A 17,839-nucleotide genomic window follows, 5' to 3' on the forward strand; every position below is an offset into this window, starting at 1 on the left:
TTACAACATGTATTCTAGCATTCAAACCATATGAATTATGCTTTGCAAGCGCCTTTTCTTCGTTTGAAAAATCTACTAATCGTTTAAACTCAGATTCTGAATTTTTTATCTTTGGACGAATATAACCATCGACGACTAATAGCCAAGTATTAAAGTCTCGTGATTGAAGAAAAGATCTCATAGAAGATTTCCACCATAGATAGTTTGTTCCGTCAAATCTTGGCGGTACATTAATTGAAGTTGATTCATGAGAACTCGAGTTCATTCTTATAGGTTGGATCGCACCAAACACGGATTGTTAGATTTTTTCGTGTTTGCCTGCTCTGATACCAATTGAAAAGGCGAGGGTACCCAAATATACCTCAAGCTAAAACTTTTCCTACCTATAAGTCCTTTCTCCGAAAGTGATTGTCTATGGACTGAGTCGAGACAATGCAACTAATCGGTTCACACTTCGTGTGATCGTCTATGGATACGAGAACGAGACAATACAACAACGAAGTATGTTTACTTGATAAAAAGGTTCGGACTTAACCAAACACGGTAGGATTTCTTATCAAGTAAATAGGAATTAACGTTTGTGTAATTTACTTTAATTATAATAAAACAATTATAATGCGGAAATATAAAGTACATGACACAGCAAGATTTTGTTAATGAGGAAACCGCAAATGCAGAAAAACCCCGGGACCTTGTCCAAAATTGAATACTCTCAGGATTAAGCCGCTACACAAAATTAAACCTAACTTCGTATAGTTGAGACCAAGTAACTAAACCTATAGTTCACCTAGTTCCGTCTGTATTCCCACGCCTCCAACTTATGAATAAGTTACGTACTTGGAACAATTCCTTTGGTTCGTATTCTAAACAGTAAAGGAACAACAAATCTATTTGGTAACAACTCTATTCAACCAAATGATGTGAGTCGGACACAGGCTCTTCTGTTTATCTTAACATAAACTCCTTCGTCAGGTTCTTAGATATATCTTATGTTCAATCACCAAAGGTAATTGTTAAGATTTTGCAATCAATACTTTTAATCACAAAGAATTGTATTGATTCCTATCTACACAACTAATCAATCCAATCTACTACAAGGATAAACCGATTATAGTTGGACCCTCTTATACCGAAACAAGTATTGTACACACCAAAGATTATGAACCCCAAATCAGAAATCTTCAATATCTTCTTTGTCTTCAAATCTTCTTAGATCTTCAATAAACACCTGCACACAACAACTTGAATCTCTTGTGATCAATCACGCACAGAACGGAGTCTGTTAACAATGGATTATCACAAGATCGTCTTTAGCACTAACAACAGTCTAAAGATCCTTGTCGAAACTTCGATCTAGTTTGAGTGAATCTTATATTAGAAGAGAAGATTCTCAAGCATAAACAAACTAGGTGCAATCAAAGTTCAACCACCGTTAGTCAATCAAATCAATCGAAAACACAAGATAAACCGCAATTATCTAGTTCCCACCAACGGTACTCGTAGAGCTTCTCAATCCCAAAGAAGACTTTAAACTGAGCGGCCGTAAGATATTTCCTAATTAGGTTACTCTCCTCTCCGAATAGGCGGCTACACCAGTAAAACACACCGAGGAAGTTTGCTGTCACGAAGGATTAGTTTGCTAGAAATGCAAACTTCAAGTATTTATAGACAAGGAAGTTTGGACACCAAGGAATTTCCAAAACCGAAAATATTCTCAAGATATTCATAAGCAAATTCGGTTTCATAATTCCTGGAAATGCTTGTCCAAAATATGACCGAAAATTCTTTGGAAAATCTAACTAGTAAATGCATTACTAATTCTATTTTCCTAAAATAAAATTAACAACCTTAATTAAAAGATTCTTAACTTATTTATATTTGGATCCTGGGATTTTCTTCCTGTAGCTATTAAGGAATAACTTTGAACGATAAAAGATAAACATTATTGTACGTGTTCAAAGTATGCCGACATCCTTACTTTGTAAGTCCTCTTTCATACTTACAACCTTGAAACCGATTTGCCACACTTCCAAACAAATTTAGAATTGGTTCATCTGACTTTCAAGAACTATGTGATTCATTAAGAAACACTCAATCACAAATCATGGGTTTAACGGTTCTACCAAAACAAGTTTCGGTTCTACCTCCATGTGAGTACTGTGCATAGTCACACTAGCTTTCCAAAATTCGGTTGACTAGGTACTAGGATCGGTTCCCCACATATATATGGTATCTAACTCATATGTGTTGCACATGTCTATAGGATCGGTTCCCCTTTGCCTAAAAACGTGTTGCACATGTCCATAGGATCGGTTCCCCTTTCTGATGCAAACTTGTTGCACCTCATACAAGGATCAGTTCCCCTTTGTGATGTGTTGCACCTCTTCATAGGATCGGTTCCCTTTTACCCAGATTCGGTTCAACAAAACACAAACACGATCATACCATCTCAGGTGATTACTTAAGATCGGTTTCACTAATAAAAGTCATACCAATACATAAGTCATGCCTTTGTGAGTAGTTTTACCAAGAACACAAACAAGTCGTGAGCGGTTATACTAAACCACACATATTGGATGTTCACAAGATATGCAACGAATAACAATCCCAATAACTCATGGCGATTTCCTTTTCGATTCATAAACAAGTTTATGAACTTACTTCCTTAAAACACATGTAAAACATTGTTTCCTAGGATGAAATCCTCACCTCATACCCATACATAATCACAATAGCATTTAAACGATTATGTCGATGTCTTATATACAAAGTTTAATGGTTAAGCAATAAAATTCATATTGTATTCCTTAATACTATATCTATCTAGAGTGTTCATGCTTCGCAGTTTCGTTTTCAATATGCATGACTTGAAAGATAGTTAGGGAATGAAACAGTTCTAGTCAAATATCACTAACCTCAAGTGGAAGGATGATGTTGTCGTTGTAGCTTCTTACTTCTTCACTTCTTCAAGTCTTCGCAATACTTGTAATGTCTCATATCTTAATACTTTCAAACTAACCTATACGAAGTTGACTCTAGTACATAATCAAGCGACTCTTAAAATGAGTTTTGATTCACTAAAATATGACAACCAAACTTGACATACCAATGCTTGGTGGGTTCAACCGAGCTATGCTCTAACACAAGGCTTTGAAATTTGTTTACATTAGACAAAGCTAGCAAACCTCACAAATCTGGAACACCTATACTCACTTAGATGAGAATCCTGGATTCTTTACCACCTCTCAAGAATAATCTTCAACTTATAAATTAAGAATAATTTCCAGATATTTACCTTGAGGAACCACAAAGTCTGAGACGAAGAGAACTTTGTGATTATTATCTATCTTGCCTGAAAGAAATTATGAGAACCTCGATAACAGGAAAAACAAAATCAGGATACACGAACTATCAAGGTAAAAGATAGTCAGACCTGGCTTCACGAATCCCCCAAGGGAAGCATTTTACTCGTAAACCTAATAACGTTTCGCAGAGGAAAATTAGGTCAATAGAGGACGAGTTTAGCTATCAACTTGGACACAAAATTGTTACGGATTAAATTTCCCAGTTGAAAGAGCATCTCTATTTGTAGATGTTCAAGACCAAAGGTTGATTAGTATTCAAGCTAAGATAACTTGAGATTCAAGCAAACACTTTCTCTATTTAAATGAAATTCTAATTAGGGTTTCAAGTAAGCATGTGAGAATTAGTCTTGAAATCACATAGAAGAATATACACAGTGGTCCGGGTATATGAACCGTGTACAATGATTGTTCTTTGGAAAATATACATATTGAACTATAAGCAATTTATTGTTCATTTAAACACTTAAAAATTTAATCATGATACACACACACAAGCGTTTTAGTGATCAATGACGTCCTAGATGTGTTTATGAGAGTCATAGAAATGCTAAACATATTTAAATAATAAGTCTTTAAGCATCTGCTAAACTTTTACTAGGACCGTTGGTGAAAGGGTTCGTGAAACGTATAGGCAGTTCACGAGTCAGGATGTGACGGTTCGTGAACCGGGTTCGCAAACCCTACTCGGCTCGCGAACTCAAATGTACACGGTTCCTGAACATGGATTTCCAACTTCTTCGCCTACACTAACATTACAAATTCATATCACCACAATTCGTAAACAATCCCATGATACATTTAAGTTTTGCGAACAGGTTCCCCGACCTTCCTATATTTCAGAAACTTAGATATCTATGGTTTGCAAACTGGTTCACCAACCTACCCTGAGTCAAAATATTAGAAGTTTTGAATTTCTCTCTTTTGATATTTCAAACATTCTTTCTTTATCATTGTTTGGGCCATTTTCAAATTGATCCACAAATTAATTCCTGAACAATAAATTGTTTCGAACTAATATTGTTAAGGACCTTTGAACATCCATTGCTTGAGTCATATTTCGAGATGTTTAACAAGAAAAGCTTGACTTGAATTTTTTATTTGCAATTAATCTATTAGTATTCATACGACATAATCTCATAAGATAGAAGTGTAAGATACTAAGTAAAATAAAATTCTTCGGTCTTCACATACCTTGTTGAAGTTCTCTAAATCTTTATCGAGATTTTGTCTTCGAGGGTGATGTCTGATACTTAATTACCAAATTATGACCTAGTCCGAGACTTGACTTAGTAGACTAGAAATCAAGATATAATTTTGTTCAACTAACATTAACAACAAGGTTGAGATACCAAAACATGTGTGTTCAACCAAGCATTGCTCTAAAAATCTCTCATTTGTTAATTTTAGTGATAAAACTATTCAATACATATGGATTCAAAATAAAATGATCTTTCAACTCAAAATCAACCATGCTCGATTTCCATGATTCTTCAACAAGCTCTTGAATTCTTCGTACTTCAAGTTCTTATATGGTTCTGCATGTGTTCGTTCAGCGCTTTGTTGTTAAAGATCCGTAGCGATAACAACTTATGAGAATACTCAAAAAGAGCTTTGTTAGAATGAGAATCACTCTACTCAATGGTTGTTATACAGAACATAGTATTGTTACCTTCTCCAAAGTTCAATTGCACCACAACTTTGAAGCAATACTACGGTGATATGTTCTCCCCCTTGGTCAATACTTAAATCTTTTGAAAAATTGGTAAAACCTATCGATCATAATCCGTTCTCCCTTACATAATGCTCCGAGAATCCATATATTGTAGTAATTATTACTTAATAATTTTCCCCTTTTTGTCAAAAAAATTGGCAAAAACGAAAAATAGGTATCATAATAAAATAAACAAAAGAGTGTTAAGTTTAGTTGCAGGAAATCCTACACTACACCCCTCATATGATTTCATGATTACTCAACTCATTTTTAGATTTACACTCTTAATTTTATTGATCAATCTTTGAATATTCTTACAAGAAAAGATAAAGGAATCAAGAATGACCTCTGCTCTAGACTTTATCTCTCCTATTTACTTGTTTCTTACTCAAAAAAGATCTTCCTCTCCTTCTTTACAACTTGAACGACTATTTATAGGGAAATACATAGTGGATGACAGCTAATCTGTCCTTTATTTTAGGATATGGTCCGCGAAATTCTCGCAGCCTTACAAATGTCAATCTCGCAAGCTCTCTAATTTTCGCAGGACTATCACATCTTTCTCGTGATTCTAGCTGACGTCGTTTATCGTATCATTTCTGAAATTATTCTGCGACGCTGTTGTGTTGTGTTGTTGATAATTTTGCTGAGACATTATCGTCGCGAGATTCTGATCCTACATCTTGCCTCTTCTCATATCTTCTCTGCAAAGTAGAGAATGATGTGAGAAATGCCGCAGCTGTTCATTTCTTCATATTCGGCATTTATCACACGTATTCTTTCTTCCATCTGTTTCTTGACACGTGTTCTGTAACCGCTTCTTTTCAACCGCTCACGTCTTTTCGTCTTAATGGTGTTTATTTCTTCGAGTAAAAAAATCTCCTTTATATACTCTTCTTACTCTTCTTTCCACTTTCTTTTTACTTTCTTTTCTCTTTTTATTCTCTCATCTCTGCAACTCTGTTATTCTTCTGCAAGTTCTGCTACTGTAATTTTTCCCCCTTCAATCTTCTTACTTTTTATTCATTCCCATATTCTATATTCAAATATGGATCCAAGTGGTCATAGACATGAGAAGAATTTAAAATATGTCCAAAAATATCTTGCTGAGAAAGGTTTCACACTCTCTACCATTCCTGGTGAAAGTGCCAAGTCAATTCTTTCTGTCAAACTTTTCTCTGATCAGTACTGTGATGATCAATCAATCATAATTTCGCTAGGTCAGATTCTCGCAGGTCTCCCCATTCCTCTTTATGACCCAGATCTTTCTCTATTCTATGAAATTCTCGCTCACTCGGGATTTTCGCGAGCTATCTTCCAACTGAGTGGGGACTGCATCCGTCTGATGCTAGAGTTCGCTAACCATGGTGCTGGTAAAGGATCTTTGTACTCCAAAGAACTTAGGGATCCTAAATTCGCAGACCTAGAGATAATTGTTGAGAAATACACAGTAGCGAGTTTCTTTGAGAACTATGAACTGATCTCCATGAAGAAAGAGAATACTCGCTGGGGTATTTGCTTAAAAAGGAAAGATAACATTGATGAAGCTAAAATTCTCATGCAAGATATTGACTGGCATTCTGGTAAAAACACAACTCCTATCCAATCCAAAGATGATAAATGGTGTGTTTTTCCTTTAATGCTAAAAGGACCTTACATTGCTGGGTCAAATGTTCTTCCTGCGAATCTCGCTGCTTATCAGCCTTGGGTTTTCTCTTGGCCCGAGAAGGAGAAAGATGTACGTTTCTTCCAGTTTAGTTCACTTTATATTTCTTTATTTGTCTTTATTCTTTTATTCGCTGACTCTTGCGACATTCTGCAGATCCAAAAACTGAAAGATAGCTATAACAGGACTGGGAAAGCTAGTACTCTGTTAGCTCTTCGCTCATACACAGATGAGGTAAGAAATATTCTCTTATGGTTTTAAATAGTGTATTGTTGCTTCTATTTCTTATTTTTATCTGTGTGTGAAGATTATTGCTGAAATAGAAGAACCTGCCGATGTTGCGAAGACTGGTGATAAAGGCAAAGGTGTTCTTCGCAGGGAAAAATCAATTGGTCCTCCTTCAAAGAAAAGGAAAGTCCGTTCTTCCTCTCCTTCAAATATTCCTTCTCATGAAAATTCTGAAAGTGACAAGGATGATGAGGATAATGATGACCTTGCCGCAAGCGAAGATTTTCCACCTGAATCTTCTATGGCTAAGCTCTCTGGCCCCTTTTCTGATTCTCTGCAAGGAATGGGAGATAACCAATTCGCTAACACCTGCAAAGCTCTCGCTACAATTTGCGATGTACCTTTATTAGATAGTGATAGTTCTCTTCGTGGAGTTTCTAGATTAGTGACTCCCGACTTCTTGCATTCTATTAATAGTCTGGTATACTTTCATCCTTTTACTTCTTCATTGTCATAACTCAAAATCTCTTTCTATATTAATATTCTTTATATTTTCTCGCAGGCTGGAAAAGCTTCTTTCGCTGTTGCCTCAGATCTAGAGAGGAGACGCGAAAATCTTGAAAATAAGAATCTTCAATTTCGCACAAAGAATGAAGAATTGGAAGTTGAAGTTAAAGGTCTTCGCGAGAAAAATAGACAACTAGAAATTGATTCTTCTTCATATAAGAACAAAATCTCTAGTCTTCAGCAAGCTAATAATCAACCTTACGGTATGTTACTTTTTTCTTTTCCCTTCATTCATTCATCATGTTGTTTTATCTTATTTAAATGATCCTTTTTGCAGACATTTATGGTCTTTCTGATGAAGCTACCATTCTTCGTTCATTTCCTAATGCCTTGGATAATGATACCCTTCTTGAGCGTCTTAATAATTCCTTAAATAGTTTTTCAAATGATAGAATTTCATCTCTTTCTCTGAATGAGCTTAGATCTAAATTTAGCCTCTTAGAAATTGACCATAGATCTAGTTTAGGCGTCTCTTTCTTGATTCTAAAGATAAAACCAATGAGTTAAGAACCAAAATTAGCGGTCTCATAGATGATAAGGATCGCATCTCTGATCAAGGTGCTAATGCTTTGGCGAAATTCCAAGAGACTCTTCTTGAAGTTCAACTTGAACGAGATGAAGCTAGCCGCAAGAACATCGAGCTCTGCGAAAGGGAAAACCAAATTCGTTCTCCTCTTCTTATAAGTAATGAGGATGAATTTGTTTGGGATGCGAAAATTTTAGATGATGCCTGAAAATATTTAGGTGTAAATGTTAGTCTCCAAGTTGAGTATACAGCCTTGATTAGAGATATGATTTCTGACAGAGAAGGTTACTAACTGCTCTCCTTTACTAATCTTTTGCTTCTTATGAATTTTCATCAAGTTGATAATTGATTGTCTTTTGCTCGCAGATTCTGAAAGTAGATATCGTGAAAATATTGAGGAACTCGAAGCTGAAAAGGAGGAACTCGCAAAGAATCTTTCTTCTCGCAACGACAAGTATTCTAGATTAAAGAATCAAATCAAGATCACTGTTGCGAATTTTAAGAATGATGCTATGCATTTTCGCAATCAAACTATCCAAATAGTTTGTGACGATCATAATATCCCTCATTCTAATTATCCTTGTCTCTTGGAAGAGATCCCACTGAATACTCCCAGTCTGATTATTTCTGATAGCGAAGCTGATGATGAAGAATCTGATGGTGATGAAGGTTCTGATGGTGATGAAGGTTCTGACGCAGACGAAGAAGGGAACAAGTCTGATGAAGATAATGAAGGATCAACTAAGAAGTAGTCTTTGTTTCTTTCTTTGATTCTCTGTAATACTTGTACATTTATTCCTTCTTTCTGTATATTTGTGTTTCTTTCATTTTGACCTGCATTCATTAAAACAATTCTTCCTTGCAATACAGTTAATCAATATAATCATTAATTTTTGAATCTTTGTGTAAATCTATCATATGGAGACAAATAACATTTTCTAATTTCATTCATTCCCATACTTGCCTCTGTTATTTGTATCCAAATGAAGATTTATAAATTTTTCTTATTTTATGCCTCAATTTCGCAGTTAATTATGTATAATTTCGCAATCTTATGCGAAGTGAATTTTGATTCTTTTCAAAATCTCATTCCTGTGTGGTCTTATTTTGCCTTCCTAATTAAAGGTCTTATTATGCCACCTCTTGTCATTGCGACAAAATCGCAGGACGTCCTTGCACTTTCATGCAAAAACCCATTGATCTTGCCTTAACTTTTTCTTTTGTATTATGGCCTCTTCAGGAATGTTGCGACAATATGACAGGCCTAAATATTCTTGCGAAAATAAAGCCCCATGACATTGCCGTCTTGCGACGAAATCGCAGGACGTCTTCGCACTTTCATGCGAAAACCCATTGATCGTCTTATCTTTTTCTTTTGTATTATTGCCTCTTCAGGATTGTTGCACAAATATGACAAGCCTTAATACCCTTGCGAATAAAAAGCCTCATGACATTTGCGTCTTAAGACACTTATCAGCTCCCTAATGGAGGGTGCCGCCCTTATCTCCCCCTGGTTGCCCCTTCAAGGAGGCGTACTTCTACCATACAAGGTTAGCTCCTCCCATCCAGTCTTAACAACAACCAGTTGTTTTCGCAGCCTCTTATCCCTTTTACCTATAGGGCTTATGGTTACGAGACTGCACCCTAAGTGGGGTTTTCTTCAGGCCGAGTGCAGTATAAGCCAAGACTTGTCAAGAATGGCAAAGTACGCTTCAAACGTCCCTGGCACTCTTGACTCAACCGTGTACCTCGGATCTGCCTTGGGAGAGTCCTTATTACCTTAGTCGCCCAACCTAAGTCATATGCTTAAGCTGAGAATCCAAGGTGCCTCTCCCGGATGGGCTTTATTGACCCCAAATCTCCATGACTCAGGTTCCGGTGGCGGTGTAGCCTTTCCCTGAGCCATGCAACAGGTACCCCCTTATATGACGTACTTTAGGTCTTACATTTGCCTCTTGCGAAATTGTATTCGCGAACTAGGGTGTACGCCATAAAGGTTCCCTTTCTCTTTTGTCATTTTTCTCTGATTGTTTCTGTAAAATTCATTATCTCTGCGAGAGTCTCGCAATCATCATATTGTATTTGATTTCGCAATCTCAATTTTGTCATTCAATAAAATGTATTTTTGAGAATTTTACTTATTGCGAGAGTGTCGCAACAACTTAATCATTCATACATTTCTTGTTTTTATTACCTTTGCCATCCTCTGCTTCTTTATTATTTTCTGCTACTGCTTCCTTGGTAGTGGTATGTTCATCATTTTTATTCTGAGCTAGCATTAGTTTCGCAACATCTCTTCTTCTTTTCTTTCGATTGCATCCACCATCAACCTCTCACTTCTTGTGTATCTTTGATTTTGTGTCGCCAATTTTCCTTCTTGTTTGCTCTTCCTTCGCAAGATTCTATCTCAGTTTCGTAACACCTCTTTCCTTCAACCCAATCTCCCTTTATGATTCCTACACCCTGGGGTGAGGGAATTTGATGCACTGGTGGAAAGTTGAAGCTACACCTAGAATCCCATGTAGCCAAGGTCGACCAATTAACGCATTGTAGGGTGATTCTACATCAACGACAAGAATAAGATTTCAGAAGATATTCCCTTCAATGGAATTCGCATAGTAACCTCCCCTTTAGGCTTGTTAGCAGTACCATTAAAACCATATATCTATATGTTGATGGTATAAGATCATCATCTCTTCCTCCCATAGTTTTATAAGTATGATAAAATAAGATGTTCACAGAGCTTCCAGTATCGATTAGAATTCTTAATTGCCCATGAATCTTCAGCTTCATCATCCTCATCTTCTTTCGGTTTTGGATTAATTTCTAATTTTACTACCAATGGATTATCATGCACCTCTTCACCTTCGGGAATTTCTTCTGCGGTAAAAGAAATGATCTGTTTCTGCCATTCCTCTAGTGGCGAGATTTTCGCAATATTCATAATTTTCTTCCATCGTTATCTCTTGCGAACACTCTACTCAAAACATTGTCATGAAAATCTTCAATTGTCTTATATGAATGTACGATAGAGTGACAGAATAGATTTTTGCTTTTGCACCAACTTCTATGAAGAATGTTTCCTTCTTTTTCATCGTGTTTACTTTGTGATGCTCTGGTGGTGGTGGAATGGTTGAGATTGTGGGTGCCCTACCAAAAAGTGGTTTAGTTTTCCTTGATCTATCATTCTAATAATTCTTTTTACATTTCTGCAATCATTTGTTGTATGTCCATGAAAATGATGATAAGAACAAAACTCATGCTTCTGTGGTTTGGAGGTGGTTCCGTTCCCATGTTCCATGGTGTTGGTATATTCTCCATCAAAATTATAGCTTCCCATTTTCTCCACACTTGCATTTAGAGGTGGCATCTTGATTTCTTCCCATACTACCTTGTGACCTCCTTGTCCTCTATTATAGTTTTGTCTTTGACCTCCATAAGTTTCTTGTGGTTGATCGAGTCTTTGAATCTTGTTATTTCCACCACGATTGTAGAAATTTCTTTCTCTTTCATACTCCTCTTGATCTCGGCTTCCCATAGCCACCAGTTTCTGTTGATTGTTACCCGTCACCTTCTCTTGTTGTACTTGCGAAGTATTCGCTACTGTGTTTATTAGCTTGGGTAATAAGCTTGCATTCGCTGTTTGTGAGCTGGTGTTCGCAACTGGATATGATTCCATTTCATTTTGCCTTTCCTCTAGAGCAATGTATTCTTCTTGAAGTTCTCGCAATTCAGTCATTGTGATCGTATTCTTGACTCTGAAAATTTGGACATACAATAGGTTTGTTGCAAACATAGCATTGATAAATGATAATATAAGATATCTCTCATCTACACGGCCAGCCATTTCGCTACACATAGTTCTCCATCTTTTAGTCAGGTGTTTCAAACTTTCGCCAATCCTTGTTTTAATCCAAACACATCTTCTATACCAGGTCGCGAGAATTATTACTTATATATGCCCCTAGAATGTAGTCTGCAAATGATTGAAGGATGTTATTGTTCTTTGGTAGACCTTCAAACCATTTTAACGCCTCTCCTGTTAAGCTGGATGCGAAATATTTGCACAATACGGCATCATGATTTTCCCATTGCAACATGCACCTCACATAGGCTTTAATGTGTTGAATTGCACAAGTTGTTCCATCAAAAATGCTGGTTAATGCGGGCAAATTGCATTTCGGTGGTATTCCTCCTAATTGTACTTCCCTTGTAAATGGAGTTTTCGCAGCTTCTTCTATTGCTTCATCCAATTGTCTTCTGCCTACTTCTCCTCTATTATTTAGCATTCCTCTCATTTCTTCTAATTCTTTCAAGATTTGTTTATTTACACCTGAATTTTGATCCATTGGTCTTTTTAATTTCGCCTCTCTTCTTCTGCGTTCATGTCTTCTTCTCTCGCGAAATTTTGCATTTCTTCTTCATTATCCTCATCTCGTCTTCTTCTGCGATTCTCTTCTCATCTATCTTGAATTCGCATATGATGATGCCTTCATTTTCCCCTCATGATTTTGTTCATTTCTTATCAATTCCATTCGCTGTCTTTCAGCCATCCTCTGTACTCTATCATACTCTTCATTGAGATTACCGTTATTCCGGTTTTGTGTACGCCTTCTTTCTCGATTGTCGTGATTGTTCTGGCGAATTGTCTCCTGAAGCTCTTGTTCTTCCATTTCCGCTCTCAATCTTTCACGTTCGCAAATTAAACGTGCTTGTTCAGCATAATGTCTTTCAATTTCTTCTTCAATCGTCTGTTGATTTCTTTGAGTTTCTCTTTCATGTAAAATTCTTCTTCCTTCCTCTCGATTTCCTTCGCCATCTTGGTCATTTCGTCCCTGACGTTGTCCGTTCTCTTGATTTCTACCATTTTGCCCATCATCAAAAGTTTCATTTTGTGGAACGTAACGATCATCAGCTCTTTCTCTATTTTCGCGATATTCTTCATTAGGATTTGATATTTCTTCTTGAATATTGTTTCCAGCATTGATTGTGGGTGAGTTTCGCCTCATTTCTCTTCTAGTCGATCTTGAATATGATTTTGTAATACTTCTCGATCTTCTACTCTGTAGTCTATATTTCCATCCTCAATTCGTGATTTTGCCTTGTTAGATTTGCACGTTCTTCTGCCTCAGCTCTTCTTTCTTCATGTATTCTTCGTCTCAACGTTTCTAACGCTCCAATTTCCTCATCTCCATGAATTATTCCTTCATCTGCTTCTTGATTTCTCTCTACCTGTCTATGGTTTCTGTTTGTTGCTCTTCTTCTACTTCTTCTGCCGAATTTGATTGCCAAGTGTGTATACTCACCCTATCATAATCTGTATTCCTCCCTTGTACTAGTGTTTGTTGAATTGGTGGTTGAATTTGATTTTCTCTATTACTTCTCATTCTAGTAGATTCTCCCATTTCACTTCTTTCTCTCCAGCAATTCTCTTGCTTCTTCTAACAGTAGTCGGTTGTTCGGATGTATTTCTTCTTCTAGCCATTTCTTCAATGTTAACAAATTGCAAGAAATTATGTAAAATTCTTAATCAATCACTCTAAATTTCACAAATCTCAATATTAATCTTCAATTTTTCTAGAATAATCTTCAATACTCCCTGTTTCTAGCGCCATTATGTAGTTGCAGGAAATCCTACACTACACCCCTCATATGATTTCATTATTACTCAACTCATTTTTAGATTTACACTCTTAATTTTATTGATCAATCTTTGAATTCTTACAAGAAAAGATAAAGGAATCAAGAATGACCTCTGCTCTAGACTTTCTCTCTCCTATTTACTTGTTTCTTACTCAAAAAAGATCTCTCCTTCTTTACAACTTGAACGACTATTTATAGGGAAATACATAGTGGATGACAGCTAATCTGTCCTTTATTTTCGGATATGGTCTGACTTCTCGCAACCTTACAAATGTTAATCTCGCAACTCTCTAATTTTCGCAGGACTATCACATCTTTCTCGTGATTTAGCTGACGTTTATCGTATCATTTCTGAAATTGTTCTGCGACGCTGTTGTGTTGTGTTGTTGATAATTTCGCTGAGATATTATCGTTGCGAGATTCTGATCCTACATCTGTTGTGATTCATAGCCTGTCCTTGGCTAGTGAAGAACCCTTATTTTATCTTAATGTTCTCAAGAAAAAAACAAAACAAAACAAACAAAAAAAAATTCTTAATGTTGTGATTGTTTTAAAACGAAGGCATTTTTCGTGAACCCCAAATCAGAAATCTTCAATATCTTCTTTGTCTTCAAATCTTCTTAGATCTTCAATAAACACCTACACACAACAACTTGAATCTCTTGTGATCAATCACGCACAGAACGGATTCTGTTAACAATGAATTATCACAAGATCGTCTTTAGCACTAACAACAGTCTAAAGATCCTTGTCGAAACTTCGATTTAGTTTGAGTCAATCTTATATCAGAAGAGAAGATTCTCAAGCATAAACAAACTAGGTGCAATCAAAGTTCAACCACCGTTAGTCAATCAAATCAATCGAAAACACAAGATAAACCGCAATTATCTAGGTTCCCACCAACGGTACTCGTAGAGCTTCTCAATCCCAAAGAAGACTTTAAACTGAGCGGCCGTAAGAGATTTCACCTAATTAGGTTACTCTCCTCTCCGAATAGGCGGCTACACCAGTAACAACACACCCGAGGAAGTTTGCTGTCACGAAGGATTGGTTTGCTAGAAATGCAAACTTCAAGTACTTATAGACAAGGAAGTTTGGACACCAAGGAATTTCCAAAACCGAAAACATTCTCAAGATATTCATTAAAGCACAAGTTCGGTTTCCATAATTCCTGGAAATGCTTTGTCCAAAATATTGACCGAAATTTTCTTTGGAAAATCTTTAACTAGTAAATGCATATTACTAATTCTTATTTTCCTAAAATAAAATTAACAATCTTAATTAAAAGATTCTTAACTTATTTATATTTGGATCCTGGGATTTTCTTCCTGTAGCTATTAAGGAATAACTTTGAACGATAAAAGATAAACATTATTGTACGTGTTCAAAGTATGCCGACATCCTTAATTTGTAAGTCCTCTTTTATACTTACAACCTTGAAACTGATTTGCCACACTTCCAAACAGATTTAGAATGGTTCATCTGACTTTCAAGAACTATGCGATTGATTAAGAAACACTCAATCACAAATCACGGGTTTAACGGTTCTATGTGAGTACTGTGCATAGTCACACTAGCTTTCCAAAATTCGATTGACTAGGTACTAGGATCGGTTCCCCACATATATATGGTATCTAACTCATATGTGTTGCACATGTCCATAGGATCGGTTCCCCTTTGCCTAAAAACGTGTTGCACATGTCCATAGGATCGGTTCCCCTTTCTGATGCAAACTTGTTGCACCTCATACAAGGATCGGTTCCCCTTTGTGATGTGTTGCACCTCTTCATAGGATCGGTTCCCCTTTACCCAGATTCGGTTCAACAAAACACAAACTCGATCATACCATCTCAGGTGATTACTTAAGATCGGTTTCACTAATAAAAGTCATACCAATACATAAGTCGGACCTTTGTGAGTAGTTTTACCAAGAACACAAACAAGTCGTGAGCGGTTATACTAAACCACACATATTGGATGTTCAAAAGATATGCAATGAATAACAATCCCAATAATTCCTGGCGATTTCCTTTTCGATTCATAAACAAGTTTATGAACTTACTTCCTTAAAACACATGTAAAACATTGTTTCCTAGGATGAAATCCTCACCTCATACCCATACATAATCACAATAGAATTTAAACGATTATGTCGATGTCTTATCTACAAAGTTTAATGGTTAAGCAACAAAATTCATATTGTATTCCTTAATACTATATCTATCTAGAGTGTTCATGCTTCGCAGTTTCGTTTTCAATATGCACGACTTGAAAGATACGTTAGGGAATGAAACAGTTCAAGTCAAATATCACTAACCTCAAGTGGAAGGATGATGTTGTCATTGTAGCTTCTTACTTCTTCACTTCTTTAAGTCTTCGCAATACTTGTAATTTCTCATATCTTAATACTTTCAAGCTACCCTATACGAAGTTGACTCTAGTACATAATCACACGACTCTTAAAATGAGTTTTGATTCACTAAAATATGACAACCAAACTTGACATACCAATGCTTGGTGGGTTCAATCGAGCTATGCTCTAACACAAGGCTTTGAAATTTGTTTACATTAGACAAAGCTAGCAAACCTCACAAATCTGGAACACTTGCACTCAATTAAGAATAATTTTCAGATATTTACCTTGAGGAACCACAAAGTCTGAGACGAAGAAAACTTTATGATTATTATCTATCTTGCCTGAAAGAAATTATGAGAACCTCGATAACAGGAAAAAAAAGATCAGGATACACGAACTATCAAGGTAAAAGATAGTCAGACCTGGCTTCACGAATCCCCCAAGGGAAGCATTTTAGTCGTAAACCTAATAACGTTTTGCAGAGGAAAAATAGGTCAATAGAGGACGAGTTTAGCTATCAACTTGGACACAAAATTGTTACGGATTAAATTTCCCAGTTGAAAGAGCATCTCTATTTGTAGATGTTCAAGACCAAAGGTTGATTAGTATTCAAGCTAAGATAACTTGAGATTCAAGCAAACACTTTCTCTATTTAAATGAAATTCTAATTAGGGTTTCAAGTAAGCATGTGAGAATTAGTCTTGAAATCACATAGAAGAATATACACAGTGGTCCGGGTATATGAACCGTGTACAATGATTGTTCTTTGGAAAATATACATATTGAACTATAAGCAATTTAATGTTCATTTAAACACTTAAAAATTTAATCATGATACACACACACAAGCGTTTTAGTGATCAATGATGTCCTAGATGTGTTTATGAGAGTCATAGAAATGCTAAACATATTTAAATAATAAGTCTTTAAGCATCTGATAAACTTTTGCTAGGACCCTTGGTGAACGGGTTCGTGAACCGTATAGGCAGTTCACGAGTCAGGATGTGACGGTTCGTGAACCGGGTTCGCAAACCCTACTCGGCTCGCGAACTCAAATGTACACGGTTCCTGAACATGGATTTCCAACTTCTTCGCCTACACTAACATTACAAATTCATATCACCACAATTCGTGAACAGTCCCATGATACATTTAAGTTTTGCGAACAGGTTCCCGGACCTTCCTATATTTCAGAAACTTAGATATCTATGGTTTGCAAACTGGTTCACTAACCTACCCTGAGTCAAAATATTAGAATTTTTGAATTTCTCTCTTTTTATATTTGAAAAATTCTTTCTTTATCATTGTTTGGGCCATTTTCAAATTGATCCACAAATTAATTCCTGAACAATAAATTGTTTCGAACTAATATTGTTAAGGACCTTTGAACATCCATTGCTTGAGTCATATTTCGAGATGTTTAACAAGACAAGCTTGACTTGAATTTTTTCTTTGCAATTAATCTATTAGTATTAGTACGACATAATCTCATAAGATAGAAGTGTAAGATACTAAGTAAAATAAAATGCTTCGGTCTTCACATACCTTGTTGAAGTTCTTTAAATCTTTATCGAGCTTTTGTCTTCGAGGGTGATGTCTGATACTTAAATACCAAATTATGACCTAGTCCGAGACTTGACTTAGTAGACTAGAAATCAAGATATAGTTTTGTTCAACTAACATTAACAACAAGCTTGAGATACCAAAACATGTGTGTTCAACCAAACATTGCTCTAAAAATCTCTCATTTGTTAATTTTAGTGATAAAACTATTCAA

Source organism: Papaver somniferum, chromosome 9, assembly GCF_003573695.1.
Source record: "Papaver somniferum cultivar HN1 chromosome 9, ASM357369v1, whole genome shotgun sequence".
Lineage (NCBI taxonomy): Eukaryota > Viridiplantae > Streptophyta > Magnoliopsida > Ranunculales > Papaveraceae > Papaver > Papaver somniferum.